The sequence below is a fragment of the Pseudophryne corroboree genome, unplaced genomic scaffold (assembly GCF_028390025.1).
Source record: "Pseudophryne corroboree isolate aPseCor3 unplaced genomic scaffold, aPseCor3.hap2 scaffold_583, whole genome shotgun sequence".
NCBI lineage: Eukaryota > Metazoa > Chordata > Amphibia > Anura > Myobatrachidae > Pseudophryne > Pseudophryne corroboree.
The window spans coordinates 167,023-183,820 of NW_026970182.1; the positions used below are offsets into that span (position 1 = coordinate 167,023).

General features: G+C 34.8%; 2 non-coding genes across 2 annotated transcripts; both read left to right on the forward strand.

Annotated features, from left to right (window-relative positions):
• Window positions 1-4,594: 4,594 nt before the first annotated feature.
• Window positions 4,595-4,668, forward strand: TRNAS-ACU (transfer RNA serine (anticodon ACU)). Its single transcript has one exon. It is a non-coding gene; the product is annotated as a tRNA-Ser (tRNA).
• A 6,926-nt stretch (window positions 4,669-11,594) lies between these two features.
• On the forward strand, window positions 11,595-11,668 carry TRNAS-ACU (transfer RNA serine (anticodon ACU)). The gene has a single exon. It is a non-coding gene; the product is annotated as a tRNA-Ser (tRNA).
• The last annotated feature ends 5,130 nt before the right edge of the window (window positions 11,669-16,798 follow it).

Here is a 16,798-nt window from a genome sequence, read left to right on the forward strand (position 1 = left end):
TAATTGACCTTGTTATCAGATTTTGGTGATCTTTAAGTAGACAAGTCAAAATTTCAAACCCCCTGTTATGGTGTAGGGTACCTGGCCTTCTCTGATGTAATCAGAGTTAGATTTGATTCAGTGATTTTATAAAAACAGCTAGGAAGCACTATTTAGCAGTGGGTTGCAGAGAAAAAGAAATATGCTGGCAAAAAAAAATCCAATTGAGTGATTAAACAGCTCTTCATTTTCTGGCTTTATTTTTATGCTAACAAATTTGTTCTCTGAAAAGTGTCCACAAAGCCAAGTCTCTGATTAACACCTTTGTAGGGATGGTTTTTCACCTATTACTAAATTAAACTTGCTTCATTGGAAAGGCAGCAAGATGCATCCTCATTTCAATGTCTACTGAAATAATACAGGTTGACACCAGGAAACATTAACGCCACTGCATCCTTGCTGCTTTCTCATGTAGAAGTCTGTTTAATGTGAAAACAAGGTGATATCTAATTAGCACACAGGTAAGGAATTAAGAAAATCTTTATTTAAGGGTGAAGATGTTTCTCACAAAATCGTTGCCCCAATGCATCATTGAAATTCAAGCTGGAAAGATGATTTTAATATATCACTTGTACATTTTGTATTGCTCTTCTGGTGACAATGTAGTTTGTTTTTGTCAATTACCCTTTTAATAATAGGGTAAAGAAAATTAAGTGGATTTTTTAAAGAAAACTATACTGTCAATAAACTATTCAAACAAATTAAAATGGTAAAAGTTATTGTACTTCAAGTAAAAATAAAAGAGCAAAAATATCAATCCCAGTTTTGATTACTTAAATTAACAAAAAAAATGCATATAGCAAAGGATAGTTTCAATCTGCCTACCTCTGGGTTATGGGCCCAGCATGCTTCCATTGCAGTACTCTGCTGCACATGTAAGTGCAAGAGATCCTGAAGCACTCACTCATCATGGGAAAGTACCAATGTGTTTCTTCATTGGTTGATGGAAGAAACATCTTACAAAAACTCTCCAGATTATTGACTTTTTAAAGTTTTTCTAGGAAACGTTCTAGATGTATGCTTATTAGACTTTGTCAGTATGTACTTTTTGCAAAGTGTCTCTGTGGCGCAATCGGTTAGTGTGTCCGGCTACTAACCAAAAGGTTGGTGGTTCAATCCCAACCAGGGACGTAATTGACCTTGTTATCAGATTTTGGTGATCTTTAAGTAGACAAGTCAAAATTTCAAACCCCCTGTTATGCTGTAGGGTACCTGGCCTTCTCTGATGTAGTTAGATTTGACTCAGTGATTTTATAAAAACAGCTAGGAAGCACAATTTAGCAGTGGGTTGCAGAGAAAAAGAAATATGCTGGCAAAAAAAATCCAATTGAGTGATTAAACAGCTCTTCATTTTCTGGCTTTATTTTTATGCTAACAAATTTGTTCTTTGAAAAGTGTCCACAAAGCCAAGTCTCTGATTAACACCTTTGTAGGGATGGTTTTTCACCTATTACTAAATTAAACTTGCTTCATTGGAAAGGCAGCAAGATGCATCCTCAATTCAATGTCTACTGAAATAATACAGGTTGACACCAGGAAACATTAACGCCACTGTATCCTTGCTGCTTTCTCATGTGGAAGTCTGTTTAATGTGAAAACAAGGTGATATCTAATTAGCACACAGGTAAGGAATTAAGAAAATCTTTATTTAAGGGTGAAGATGTTGCTCACAAAATCGTTGCCCCAATGCATCATTGAAATTCAAGCTGGAAAGATGATTTTAATATATCACTTGTACATTTTGTATTGCTCTTCTGGTGACAATGTAGTTTGTTTTTGTCAATTACCATTTTAATAATAGGGTAAAGAAAATTAAGTGGATTTTTGAAAGAAAACAATACTGTCAATATACTATTAAAACAAATTAAAATGGTAAAAGTTATTGTACTTTAAGTAAAAATAAAAGAGCAAAAATATCAATCCCAGTTTTGATTACTTAAATGAACAAAAAAAAATGCATATAGCAAAGGATAGTTTCAATCTGCCTACCGCTGGGTTTTGGGCCCAGCATGCTTCCATTGCTGTACTCTGCTGCACATGTAAGTGCAAGAGATCCTGAAGCACTCACTCATCATGGGAAAGTACCAATGTGTTTCTTCGTTGGTTGATGGAAGAAACATTTTACAAAAACTCTCCAGATTATTGACTTTTTAAAGTTTTTCTAGGAAACGTTTTAGATGAATGCTTATTAGCCTTTGTCAGTATGTACTTTTGCAAAGTGTCTTTGTGGCGCAATCAGTTAGTGTGCACGGCTATTAACCAAAAGGTTGGTGGTTCAATCCCACCCAGGGACGTAATTGACCTTGTTATCAGATTTTGGTGATCTTTAAGTAGACAAGTCAAAATTTCAAATCCCCCTGTTCTGGTGTAGGGTACCTGGCCTTCTCTGATGTAATCAGAGTTAGATTTGATTCAGTGATTTTATAAAAACAGCTAGGAAGCACAATTTAGCAGTGGGTTGCAGAGAAAAAGAAATATGCTGGCAAAAAAAAATCCAATTGAGTGATTAAACAGCTCTTCATTTTCTGGCTTTATTTTTATGCTAACAAATTTGTTCTCTGAAAAGTGTCCACAAAGCCAAGTCTCTGATTAACACCTTTGTAGGGATGGTTTTTCACCTATTACTAAATTAAACTTGCTTCATTGGAAAGGCAGCAAGATGCATCCTCATTTCAATGTCTACTGAAATAATACAGGTTGACACCAGGAAACATTAACGCCACTGCATCCTTGCTGCTTTCTCATGTAGAAGTCTGTTTAATGTGAAAACAAGGTGATATCTAATTAGCACACAGGTAAGGAATTAAGAAAATCTTTATTTAAGGGTGAAGATGTTTCTCACAAAATCGTTGCCCCAATGCATCATTGAAATTCAAGCTGGAAAGATGATTTTAATATATCACTTGTACATTTTGTATTGCTCTTCTGGTGACAATGTAGTTTGTTTTTGTCAATTACCCTTTTAATAATAGGGTAAAGAAAATTAAGTGGATTTTTTAAAGAAAACTATACTGTCAATATACTATTAAAACAAATTAAAATGGTAAAAGTTATTGTACTTTAAGTAAAAATAAAAGAGCAAAAATATCAATCCCAGTTTTGATTACTTAAATGAACAAAAAAAAATGCATATAGCAAAGGATAGTTTCAATCTGCCTACCTCTGGGTTATGGGCCCAGCATGCTTCCATTGCAGTACTCTGCTGCACATGTAAGTGCAAGAGATCCTGAAGCACTCAGTCATCATGGGAAAGTACCAATGTGTTTCTTCGTTGGTTGATGGAAGAAACATCTTACAAAAACTCTCCAGATTATTGACTTTTTAAAGTTTTTCTAGGAAACGTTCTAGATGTATGCTTATTAGCCTTTGTCAGTAAGTACTTTTTACAAAGTGTCTCTGTGGCGCAATCGGTTAGTGTGTCTGGCTACTAACAAAAGGTTGGTGGTTCAATCCCACCCAGGGACGTAATTGACCTTGTTATCAGATTTTGGTGATCTTTAAGTAGACAAGTCAAAATTTCAAACCCCCTGTTATGGTGTAGGGTACCTGGCCTTCTCTGATGTAATTAGATTTGATTCATTGATTTTATAAAAACAGCTAGAAAGCACAATTTAGCAGTGGGTTGCAGAGACAAAGAAATATGCTGGCAAAAAAAATCCAATTGAGTGATTAAACAGCTCTTCATTTTCTGGCTTTATTTTTATGCTAACAAATTTGTTCTCTGAAAAGTGTCCACAAAGCCAAGTCTCTGATTAACACCTTTGTAGGGATGGTTTTTCACCTATTACTAAATTAAACTTGCTTCATTGGAAAGGCAGCAAGATGCATCCTCATTTCAATGTCTACTGAAATAATACAGGTTGACACCAGGAAACATTAACGCCACTGCATCCTTGCTGCTTTCTCATGTAGAAGTCTGTTTAATGTGAAAACAAGGTGATATCTAATTAGCACACAGGTAAGGAATTAAGAAAATCTTTATTTAAGGGTGAAGATGTTTCTCACAAAATCGTTGCCCCAATGCATCATTGAAATTCAAGCTGGAAAGATGATTTTAATATATCACTTGTACATTTTGTATTGCTCTTCTGGTGACAATGTAGTTTGTTTTTGTCAATTACCCTTTTAATAATAGGGTAAAGAAAATTAAGTGGATTTTTTAAAGAAAACTATACTGTCAATATACTATTCAAACAAATTAAAATGGTAAAAGTTATTGTACTTCAAGTAAAAATAAAAGAGCAAAAATATCAATCCCAGTTTTGATTACTTAAATTAACAAAAAAAAATGCATATAGCAAAGGATAGTTTCAATCTGCCTACCTCTGGGTTATGGGCCCAGCATGCTTCCATTGCAGTACTCTGCTGCACATGTAAGTGCAAGAGATCCTGAAGCACTCAGTCATCATGGGAAAGTACCAATGTGTTTCTTCGTTGGTTGATGGAAGAAACATCTTACAAAAACTCTCCAGATTATTGACTTTTTAAAGTTTTTCTAGGAAACGTTCTAGATGTATGCTTATTAGCCTTTGTCAGTATGTACTTTTTACAAAGTGTCTCTGTGGCGCAATCGGTTAGTGTGTTTGGCTACTAACCAAAAAGTTGGTGGTTCAATCCCACCCAGGGACGTAATTGACCTTGTTATCAGATTTTGGTGATCTTTAAGTAGACAAGTCAAAATTTCAAACCCCCTGTTATGGTGTAGGGTACCTGGCCTTCTCTGATGTAATCAGAGTTAGATTTGATTCAGTGATTTTATAAAAACAGCTAGGAAGCACTATTTAGCAGTGGGTTGCAGAGAAAAAGAAATATGCTGGCAAAAAAAATCCAATTGAGTGATTAAACAGCTCTTCATTTTCTGGCTTTATTTTTATGCTAACAAATTTGTTCTCTGAAAAGTGTCCACAAAGCCAAGTCTCTGATTAACACCTTTGTAGGGATGGTTTTTCACCTATTACTAAATTAAACTTGCTTCATTGGAAAGGCAGCAAGATGCATCCTCATTTCAATTTCTACTGAAATAATACAGGTTGACACCAGGAAACATTAACGCCACTGCATCCTTGCTGCTTTCACATGTGGAAGTTTGTTTAATGTGAAAACAAGGTGATATCTAATTAGCACACAGGTAAGGAATTAAGAAAACCTTTATTTAAGGGTAAAGATGTTTCTCACAAAATCGTTGCCCCAATGCATCATTGAAATTCAAGCTGGAAAGATGATTTTAATATATCACTTGTACATTTTGTATTGCTCTTCTGGTGACAATGTAGTTTGTTTTTGTCAATTACCCTTTTAATAATAGGGTAAAGAAAATTAAGTGGATTTTTTAAAGAAAACTATACTGTCAATATACTATTCAAACAAATTAAAATGGTAAAAGTTATTGTACTTCAAGTAAAAATAAAAGAGCAAAAATATCAATCCCAGTTTTGATTACTTAAATTAACAAAAAAAATGCATATAGCAAAGGATAGTTTCAATCTGCCTACCTCTGGGTTATGGGCCCAGCATGCTTCCATTGCAGTACTCTGCTGCACATGTAAGTGCAAGAGATCCTGAAGCACTCACTCATCATGGGAAAGTACCAATGTGTTTCTTCATTGGTTGATGGAAGAAACATCTTACAAAAACTCTCCAGATTATTGACTTTTTAAAGTTTTTCTAGGAAACATTCTAGATGTATGCTTATTAGACTTTGTCAGTATGTACTTTTTGCAAAGTGTCTCTGTGGCGCAATCGGTTAGTGTGTCCGGCTACTAACCAAAAGGTTGGTGGTTCAATCCCAACCAGGGACGTAATTGACCTTGTTATCAGATTTTGGTGATCTTTAAGTAGACAAGTCAAAATTTCAAACCCCCTGTTATGCTGTAGGGTACCTGGCCTTCTCTGATGTAGTTAGATTTGACTCAGTGATTTTATAAAAACAGCTAGGAAGCACAATTTAGCAGTGGGTTGCAGAGAAAAAGAAATATGCTGGCAAAAAAAATCCAATTGAGTGATTAAACAGCTCTTCATTTTCTGGCTTTATTTTTATGCTAACAAATTTGTTCTTTGAAAAGTGTCCACAAAGCCAAGTCTCTGATTAACACCTTTGTAGGGATGGTTTTTCACCTATTACTAAATTAAACTTGCTTCATTGGAAAGGCAGCAAGATGCATCCTCAATTCAATGTCTACTGAAATAATACAGGTTGACACCAGGAAACATTAACGCCACTGTATCCTTGCTGCTTTCTCATGTGGAAGTCTGTTTAATGTGAAAACAAGGTGATATCTAATTAGCACACAGGTAAGGAATTAAGAAAATCTTTATTTAAGGGTGAAGATGTTGCTCACAAAATCGTTGCCCCAATGCATCATTGAAATTCAAGCTGGAAAGATGATTTTAATATATCACTTGTACATTTTGTATTGCTCTTCTGGTGACAATGTAGTTTGTTTTTGTCAATTACCATTTTAATAATAGGGTAAAGAAAATTAAGTGGATTTTTGAAAGAAAACAATACTGTCAATATACTATTAAAACAAATTAAAATGGTAAAAGTTATTGTACTTTAAGTAAAAATAAAAGAGCAAAAATATCAATCCCAGTTTTGATTACTTAAATGAACAAAAAAAAATGCATATAGCAAAGGATAGTTTCAATCTGCCTACCGCTGGGTTTTGGGCCCAGCATGCTTCCATTGCTGTACTCTGCTGCACATGTAAGTGCAAGAGATCCTGAAGCACTCACTCATCATGGGAAAGTACCAATGTGTTTCTTCGTTGGTTGATGGAAGAAACATTTTACAAAAACTCTCCAGATTATTGACTTTTTAAAGTTTTTCTAGGAAACGTTTTAGATGAATGCTTATTAGCCTTTGTCAGTATGTCCTTTTGCAAAGTGTCTTTGTGGCGCAATCAGTTAGTGTGCACGGCTATTAACCAAAAGGTTGGTGGTTCAATCCCACCCAGGCACGTAATTGACCTTGTTATCAGATTTTGGTGATCTTTAAGTAGACAAGTCAAAATTTCAAACTCCCTGTTATGGTGTAGGGTACCTGGCCTTCTCTGATGTAATCAGAGTTAGATTTGATTCAGTGATTTTATAAAAACAGATAGGAAGCACAATTTAGCAGTGGGTTGCAGAGAAAAAGAAATATGCTGGCAAAAAAAATCCAATTGAGTGATTAAACAGCTCTTCATTTTCTGACTTTATTTTTATGCTAACAAATTTGTTCTCTGAAAAGTGTCCACAAAGCCAAGTCTCTGATTAACACCTTTGTAGGGATGGTTTTTCACCTATTACTAAATTAAACTTGCTTCATTGGAAAGGCAGCAAGATGCATCCTCATTTCAATTTCTACTGAAATAATACAGGTTGACACCAGGAAACATTAACGCCACTGCATCCTTGCTGCTTTCTCATGTGGAAGTTTGTTTAATGTGAAAACAAGGTGATATCTAATTAGCACACAGGTAAGGAATTAAGAAAATCTTTATTTAAGGGTGAAGATGTTTCTCACAAAATCGTTGCCCCAATGCATCATTGAAATTCAAGCTGGAAAGATGATTTTAATATATCACTTGTACATTTTGTATTGCTCTTCTGGTGACAATGTAGTTTGTTTTTGTCAATTACCCTTTTAATAATATGGTAAAGAAAATTAAGTGGATTTTTTAAAGAAAACTATACTGTCAATATACTATTCAAACAAATTAAAATGGTAAAAGTTATTGTACTTCAAGTAAAAATAAAAGAGCAAAAATATCAATCCCAGTTTTGATTACTTAAATTAACAAAAAAAAATGCATATAGCAAAGGATAGTTTCAATCTGCCTACCTCTGGGTTATGGGCCCAGCATGCTTCCATTGCAGTACTCTGCTGCACATGTAAGTGCAAGAGATCCTGAAGCACTCACTCATCATGGGAAAGTACCAATGTGTTTCTTCGTTGGTTGATGGAAGAAACATTTTACAAAAACTCTCCAGATTATTGACTTTTTAAAGTTTTTCTAGGAAACGTTCTAGATGTATGCTTATTAGCCTTTGTCAGTATGTACTTTTTGGGAAGTGTCTCTGTGGCGCAATCGGTTAGTGTGTCCGGCTACTAACCAAAAGGTTGGTGGTTTAATCCCAACCAGGGACGTAATTGACCTTGTTATCAGATTTTGGTGATCTTTAAGTAGACAAGTCAAAATTTCAAACCCCCTGTTATGGTGTAGGGTACCTGGCCTTCTCTGATGTAATAAGAGTTAGATTTGATTCAGTGATTTTATAAAAACAGCTAGGAAGCACAATTTAGCAGTGGGTTGCAGAGAAAAAGAAATATGCTGGCAAAAAAAATCCAATTGAGTGATTAAACAGCTCTTCATTTTCTGGCTTTATTTTTATGCTAACAAATTTGTTCTCTGAAAAGTGTCCACAAAGCCAAGTCTCTGATTAACACCTTTGTAGGGATGGTTTTTCACCTATTACTAAATTAAACTTGCTTCATTGGAAAGGCAGCAAGATGCATCCTCATTTCAATGTCTACTGAAATAATACAGGTTGACACCAGGAAACATTAACGCCACTGCATCCTTGCTGCTTTCTCATGTAGAAGTCTGTTTAATGTGAAAACAAGGTGATATCTAATTAGCACACAGGTAAGGAATTAAGAAAATCTTTATTTAAGGGTGAAGATGTTTCTCACAAAATCGTTGCCCCAATGCATCATTGAAATTCAAGCTGGAAAGATGATTTTAATATATCACTTGTACATTTTGTATTGCTCTTCTGGTGACAATGTAGTTTGTTTTTGTCAATTACCCTTTTAATAATAGGGTAAAGAAAATTAAGTGGATTTTTTAAAGAAAACTATACTGTCAATATACTATTCAAACAAATTAAAATGGTAAAAGTTATTGTACTTCAAGTAAAAATAAAAGAGCAAAAATATCAATCCCAGTTTTGATTACTTAAATTAACAAAAAAAATGCATATAGCAAAGGATAGTTTCAATCTGCCTACCTCTGGGTTATGGGCCCAGCATGCTTCCATTGCAGTACTCTGCTGCACATGTAAGTGCAAGAGATCCTGAAGCACTCACTCATCATGGGAAAGTACCAATGTGTTTCTTCATTGGTTGATGGAAGAAACATCTTACAAAAACTCTCCAGATTATTGACTTTTTAAAGTTTTTCTAGGAAACGTTCTAGATGTATGCTTATTAGACTTTGTCAGTATGTACTTTTTGCAAAGTGTCTCTGTGGCGCAATCGGTTAGTGTGTCTGGCTATTAACCAAAAGGTTGGTGGTTCAATCCCAACCAGGGACGTAATTGACCTTGTTATCAGATTTTGGTGATCTTTAAGTAGACAAGTCAAAATTTCAAACCCCCTGTTATGCTGTAGGGTACCTGGCCTTCTCTGATGTAGTTAGATTTGACTCAGTGATTTTATAAAAACAGCTAGGAAGCACAATTTAGCAGTGGGTTGCAGAGAAAAAGAAATATGCTGGCAAAAAAAATCCAATTGAGTGATTAAACAGCTCTTCATTTTCTGGCTTTATTTTTATGCTAACAAATTTGTTCTTTGAAAAGTGTCCACAAAGCCAAGTCTCTGATTAACACCTTTGTAGGGATGGTTTTTCACCTATTACTAAATTAAACTTGCTTCATTGGAAAGGCAGCAAGATGCATCCTCATTTCAATGTCTACTGAAATAATACAGGTTGACACCAGGAAACATTAACGCCACTGCATCCTTGCTGCTTTCTCATGTAGAAGTCTGTTTAATGTGAAAACAAGGTGATATCTAATTAGCACACATGTAAGGAATTAAGAAAATCTTTATTTAAGGGTGAAGATGTTTCTCACAAAATCGTTGCCCCAATGCATCATTGAAATTCAAGCTGGAAAGATGATTTTAATATATCACTTGTACATTTTGTATTGCTCTTCTGGTGACAATGTAGTTTGTTTTTGTCAATTACCCTTTTAATAATAGGGTAAAGAAAATTAAGTGGATTTTTTAAAGAAAACTATACTGTCAATATACTATTAAAACAAATTAAAATGGTAAAAGTTATTGTACTTTAAGTAAAAATAAAAGAGCAAAAATATCAATCCCAGTTTTGATTACTTAAATTAACAAAAAAAAATGCATATAGCAAAGGATAGTTTCAATCTGCCTACCTCTGGGTTATGGGCCCAGCATGCTTCCATTGCAGTACTCTGCTGCACATGTAAGTGCAAGAGATCCTGAAGCACTCACTCATCATGGGAAAGTACCAATGTGTTTCTTCATTGGTTGATGGAAGAAACATCTTACAAAAACTCTCCAGATTATTGACTTTTTAAAGTTTTTCTAGGAAACGTTCTAGATGTATGCTTATTAGACTTTGTCAGTATGTACTTTTTGCAAAGTGTCTCTGTGGCGCAATCGGTTAGTGTGTCTGGCTACTAACCAAAAGGTTGGTGGTTCAATCCCAACCAGGAACGTAATTGACCTTGTTATCAGATTTTGGTGATCTTTAAGTAGACAAGTCAAAATTTCAAACCCCCTGTTATGGTGTAGGGTACCTGGCCTTCTCTGATGTAGTTAGATTTGATTCAGTGATTTTATAAAAACAGCTAGGAAGCACAATTTAGCAGTGGGTTGCAGAGAAAAAGAAATATGCTGGCAAAAAAAATCCATTTGAGTGATTAAACAGCTCTTCATTTTCTGGCTTTATTTTTATGCTAACAAATTTGTTCTTTGAAAAGTGTCCACAAAGCCAAGTCTCTGATTAACACCTTTGTAGGGATGGTTTTTCACCTATTACTAAATTAAACTTGCTTCATTGGAAAGGCAGCAAGATGCATCCTCATTTCAATGTCTACTGAAATAATACAGGTTGACACCAGGAAACATTAACGCCACTGCATCCTTGCTGCTTTCTCATGTAGAAGTCTGTTTAATGTGAAAACAAGGTGATATCTAATTAGCACACAGGTAAGGAATTAAGAAAATCTTTATTTAAGGGTGAAGATGTTTCTCACAAAATCGTTGCCCCAATGCATCATTGAAATTCAAGCTGGAAAGATGATTTTAATATATCACTTGAACATTTTGTATTGCTCTTCTGGTGACAATGTAGTTTGTTTTTGTCAATTACCCTTTTAATAATAGGGTAAAGAAAATTAAGTGGATTTTTTAAAGAAAACTATACTGTCAATATACTATTAAAACAAATTAAAATGGTAAAAGTTATTGTACTTTAAGTAAAAATAAAAGAGCAAAAATATCAATCCCAGTTTTGATTACTTAAATTAACAAAAAAAAAATGCATATAGCAAAGGATAGTTTCAATCTGCCTACCTCTGGGTTATGGGCCCAGCATGCTTCCATTGCAGTACTCTGCTGCACATGTAAGTGCAAGAGATCCTGAAGCACTCAGTCATCATGGGAAAGTACCAATGTGTTTCTTCGTTGGTTGATGGAAGAAACATCTTACAAAAACTCTCCAGATTATTGACTTTTTAAAGTTTTTCTAGGAAACGTTCTAGATGTATGCTTATTAGCCTTTGTCAGTATGTACTTTTTACAAAGTGTCTCTGTGGCGCAATCGGTTAGTGTGTTTGGCTACTAACCAAAAAGTTGGTGGTTCAATCCCACCCAGGGACGTAATTGACCTTGTTATCAGATTTTGGTGATCTTTAAGTAGACAAGTCAAAATTTCAAACCCCCTGTTATGGTGTAGGGTACCTGGCCTTCTCTGATGTAATCAGAGTTAGATTTGATTCAGTGATTTTATAAAAACAGCTAGGAAGCACTATTTAGCAGTGGGTTGCAGAGAAAAAGAAATATGCTGGCAAAAAAAATCCAATTGAGTGATTAAACAGCTCTTCATTTTCTGGCTTTATTTTTATGCTAACAAATTTGTTCTCTGAAAAGTGTCCACAAAGCCAAGTCTCTGATTAACACCTTTGTAGGGATGGTTTTTCACCTATTACTAAATTAAACTTGCTTCATTGGAAAGGCAGCAAGATGCATCCTCATTTCAATTTCTACTGAAATAATACAGGTTGACACCAGGAAACATTAACGCCACTGCATCCTTGCTGCTTTCACATGTGGAAGTTTGTTTAATGTGAAAACAAGGTGATATCTAATTAGCACACAGGTAAGGAATTAAGAAAACCTTTATTTAAGGGTAAAGATGTTTCTCACAAAATCGTTGCCCCAATGCATCATTGAAATTCAAGCTGGAAAGATGATTTTAATATATCACTTGTACATTTTGTATTGCTCTTCTGGTGACAATGTAGTTTGTTTTTGTCAATTACCCTTTTAATAATAGGGTAAAGAAAATTAAGTGGATTTTTTAAAGAAAACTATACTGTCAATATACTATTCAAACAAATTAAAATGGTAAAAGTTATTGTACTTCAAGTAAAAATAAAAGAGCAAAAATATCAATCCCAGTTTTGATTACTTAAATGAACAAAAAAAATGCATATAGCAAAGGATAGTTTCAATCTGCCTACCTCTGGGTTATGGGCCCAGCATGCTTCCATTGCAGTACTCTGCTGCACATGTAAGTGCAAGAGATCCTGAAGCACTCACTCATCATGGGAAAGTACCAATGTGTTTCTTCATTGGTTGATGGAAGAAACATCTTACAAAAACTCTCCAGATTATTGACTTTTTAAAGTTTTTCTAGGAAACGTTCTAGATGTATGCTTATTAGACTTTGTCAGTATGTACTTTTTGCAAAGTGTCTCTGTGGCGCAATCGGTTAGTGTGTCCGGCTACTAACCAAAAGGTTGGTGGTTCAATCCCAACCAGGGACGTAATTGACCTTGTTATCAGATTTTGGTGATCTTTAAGTAGACAAGTCAAAATTTCAAACCCCCTGTTATGCTGTAGGGTACCTGGCCTTCTCTGATGTAGTTAGATTTGACTCAGTGATTTTATAAAAACAGCTAGGAAGCACAATTTAGCAGTGGGTTGCAGAGAAAAAGAAATATGCTGGCAAAAAAAATCCAATTGAGTGATTAAACAGCTCTTCATTTTCTGGCTTTATTTTTATGCTAACAAATTTGTTCTTTGAAAAGTGTCCACAAAGCCAAGTCTCTGATTAACACCTTTGTAGGGATGGTTTTTCACCTATTACTAAATTAAACTTGCTTCATTGGAAAGGCAGCAAGATGCATCCTCAATTCAATGTCTACTGAAATAATACAGGTTGACACCAGGAAACATTAACGCCACTGTATCCTTGCTGCTTTCTCATGTGGAAGTCTGTTTAATGTGAAAACAAGGTGATATCTAATTAGCACACAGGTAAGGAATTAAGAAAATCTTTATTTAAGGGTGAAGATGTTGCTCACAAAATCGTTGCCCCAATGCATCATTGAAATTCAAGCTGGAAAGATGATTTTAATATATCACTTGTACATTTTGTATTGCTCTTCTGGTGACAATGTAGTTTGTTTTTGTCAATTACCATTTTAATAATAGGGTAAAGAAAATTAAGTGGATTTTTGAAAGAAAACAATACTGTCAATATACTATTAAAACAAATTAAAATGGTAAAAGTTATTGTACTTTAAGTAAAAATAAAAGAGCAAAAATATCAATCCCAGTTTTGATTACTTAAATGAACAAAAAAAAATGCATATAGCAAAGGATAGTTTCAATCTGCCTACCGCTGGGTTTTGGGCCCAGCATGCTTCCATTGCTGTACTCTGCTGCACATGTAAGTGCAAGAGATCCTGAAGCACTCACTCATCATGGGAAAGTACCAATGTGTTTCTTCGTTGGTTGATGGAAGAAACATTTTACAAAAACTCTCCAGATTATTGACTTTTTAAAGTTTTTCTAGGAAACGTTTTAGATGAATGCTTATTAGCCTTTGTCAGTATGTCCTTTTGCAAAGTGTCTTTGTGGCGCAATCAGTTAGTGTGCACGGCTATTAACCAAAAGGTTGGTGGTTCAATCCCACCCAGGCACGTAATTGACCTTGTTATCAGATTTTGGTGATCTTTAAGTAGACAAGTCAAAATTTCAAACTCCCTGTTATGGTGTAGGGTACCTGGCCTTCTCTGATGTAATCAGAGTTAGATTTGATTCAGTGATTTTATAAAAACAGATAGGAAGCACAATTTAGCAGTGGGTTGCAGAGAAAAAGAAATATGCTGGCAAAAAAAATCCAATTGAGTGATTAAACAGCTCTTCATTTTCTGACTTTATTTTTATGCTAACAAATTTGTTCTCTGAAAAGTGTCCACAAAGCCAAGTCTCTGATTAACACCTTTGTAGGGATGGTTTTTCACCTATTACTAAATTAAACTTGCTTCATTGGAAAGGCAGCAAGATGCATCCTCATTTCAATTTCTACTGAAATAATACAGGTTGACACCAGGAAACATTAACGCCACTGCATCCTTGCTGCTTTCTCATGTGGAAGTTTGTTTAATGTGAAAACAAGGTGATATCTAATTAGCACACAGGTAAGGAATTAAGAAAATCTTTATTTAAGGGTGAAGATGTTTCTCACAAAATCGTTGCCCCAATGCATCATTGAAATTCAAGCTGGAAAGATGATTTTAATATATCACTTGTACATTTTGTATTGCTCTTCTGGTGACAATGTAGTTTGTTTTTGTCAATTACCCTTTTAATAATAGGGTAAAGAAAATTAAGTGGATTTTTTAAAGAAAACTATACTGTCAATATACTATTCAAACAAATTAAAATGGTAAAAGTTATTGTACTTCAAGTAAAAATAAAAGAGCAAAAATATCAATCCCAGTTTTGATTACTTAAATTAACAAAAAAAAATGCATATAGCAAAGGATAGTTTCAATCTGCCTACCTCTGGGTTATGGGCCCAGCATGCTTCCATTGCAGTACTCTGCTGCACATGTAAGTGCAAGAGATCCTGAAGCACTCACTCATCATGGGAAAGTACCAATGTGTTTCTTCGTTGGTTGATGGAAGAAACATTTTACAAAAACTCTCCAGATTATTGACTTTTTAAAGTTTTTCTAGGAAACGTTCTAGATGTATGCTTATTAGCCTTTGTCAGTATGTACTTTTTGGGAAGTGTCTCTGTGGCGCAATCGGTTAGTGTGTCCGGCTACTAACCAAAAGGTTGGTGGTTTAATCCCAACCAGGGACGTAATTGACCTTGTTATCAGATTTTGGTGATCTTTAAGTAGACAAGTCAAAATTTCAAACCCCCTGTTATGGTGTAGGGTACCTGGCCTTCTCTGATGTAATAAGAGTTAGATTTGATTCAGTGATTTTATAAAAACAGCTAGGAAGCACAATTTAGCAGTGGGTTGCAGAGAAAAAGAAATATGCTGGCAAAAAAAATCCAATTGAGTGATTAAACAGCTCTTCATTTTCTGGCTTTATTTTTATGCTAACAAATTTGTTCTCTGAAAAGTGTCCACAAAGCCAAGTCTCTGATTAACACCTTTGTAGGGATGGTTTTTCACCTATTACTAAATTAAACTTGCTTCATTGGAAAGGCAGCAAGATGCATCCTCATTTCAATGTCTACTGAAATAATACAGGTTGACACCAGGAAACATTAACGCCACTGCATCCTTGCTGCTTTCTCATGTAGAAGTCTGTTTAATGTGAAAACAAGGTGATATCTAATTAGCACACATGTAAGGAATTAAGAAAATCTTTATTTAAGGGTGAAGATGTTTCTCACAAAATCGTTGCCCCAATGCATCATTGAAATTCAAGCTGGAAAGATGATTTTAATATATCACTTGTACATTTTGTATTGCTCTTCTGGTGACAATGTAGTTTGTTTTTGTCAATTACCCTTTTAATAATAGGGTAAAGAAAATTAAGTGGATTTTTTAAAGAAAACTATACTGTCAATATACTATTAAAACAAATTAAAATGGTAAAAGTTATTGTACTTTAAGTAAAAATAAAAGAGCAAAAATATCAATCCCAGTTTTGATTACTTAAATTAACAAAAAAAAAATGCATATAGCAAATGATAGTTTCAATCTGCCTACCTCTGGGTTATGGGCCCAGCATGCTTCCATTGCAGTACTCTGCTGCACATGTAAGTGCAAGAGATCCTGAAGCACTCACTCATCATGGGAAAGTACCAATGTGTTTCTTCATTGGTTGATGGAAGAAACATCTTACAAAAACTCTCCAGATTATTGACTTTTTAAAGTTTTTCTAGGAAACGTTCTAGATGTATGCTTATTAGACTTTGTCAGTATGTACTTTTTGCAAAGTGTCTCTGTGGCGCAATCGGTTAGTGTGTCTGGCTACTAACCAAAAGGTTGGTGGTTCAATCCCAACCAGGAACGTAATTGACCTTGTTATCAGATTTTGGTGATCTTTAAGTAGACAAGTCAAAATTTCAAACCCCCTGTTATGGTGTAGGGTACCTGGCCTTCTCTGATGTAGTTAGATTTGATTCAGTGATTTTATAAAAACAGCTAGGAAGCACAATTTAGCAGTGGGTTGCAGAGAAAAAGAAATATGCTGGCAAAAAAAATCCATTTGAGTGATTAAACAGCTCTTCATTTTCTGGCTTTATTTTTATGCTAACAAATTTGTTCTTTGAAAAGTGTCCACAAAGCCAAGTCTCTGATTAACACCTTTGTAGGGATGGTTTTTCACCTATTACTAAATTAAACTTGCTTCATTAGAAAGGCAGCAAGATGCATCCTCAATTCAATGTCTACTGAAATAATACAGGTTGACACCAGGAAACATTAACGCCACTGTATCCTTGCTGCTTTCTCATGTGAAAGTCTGTTT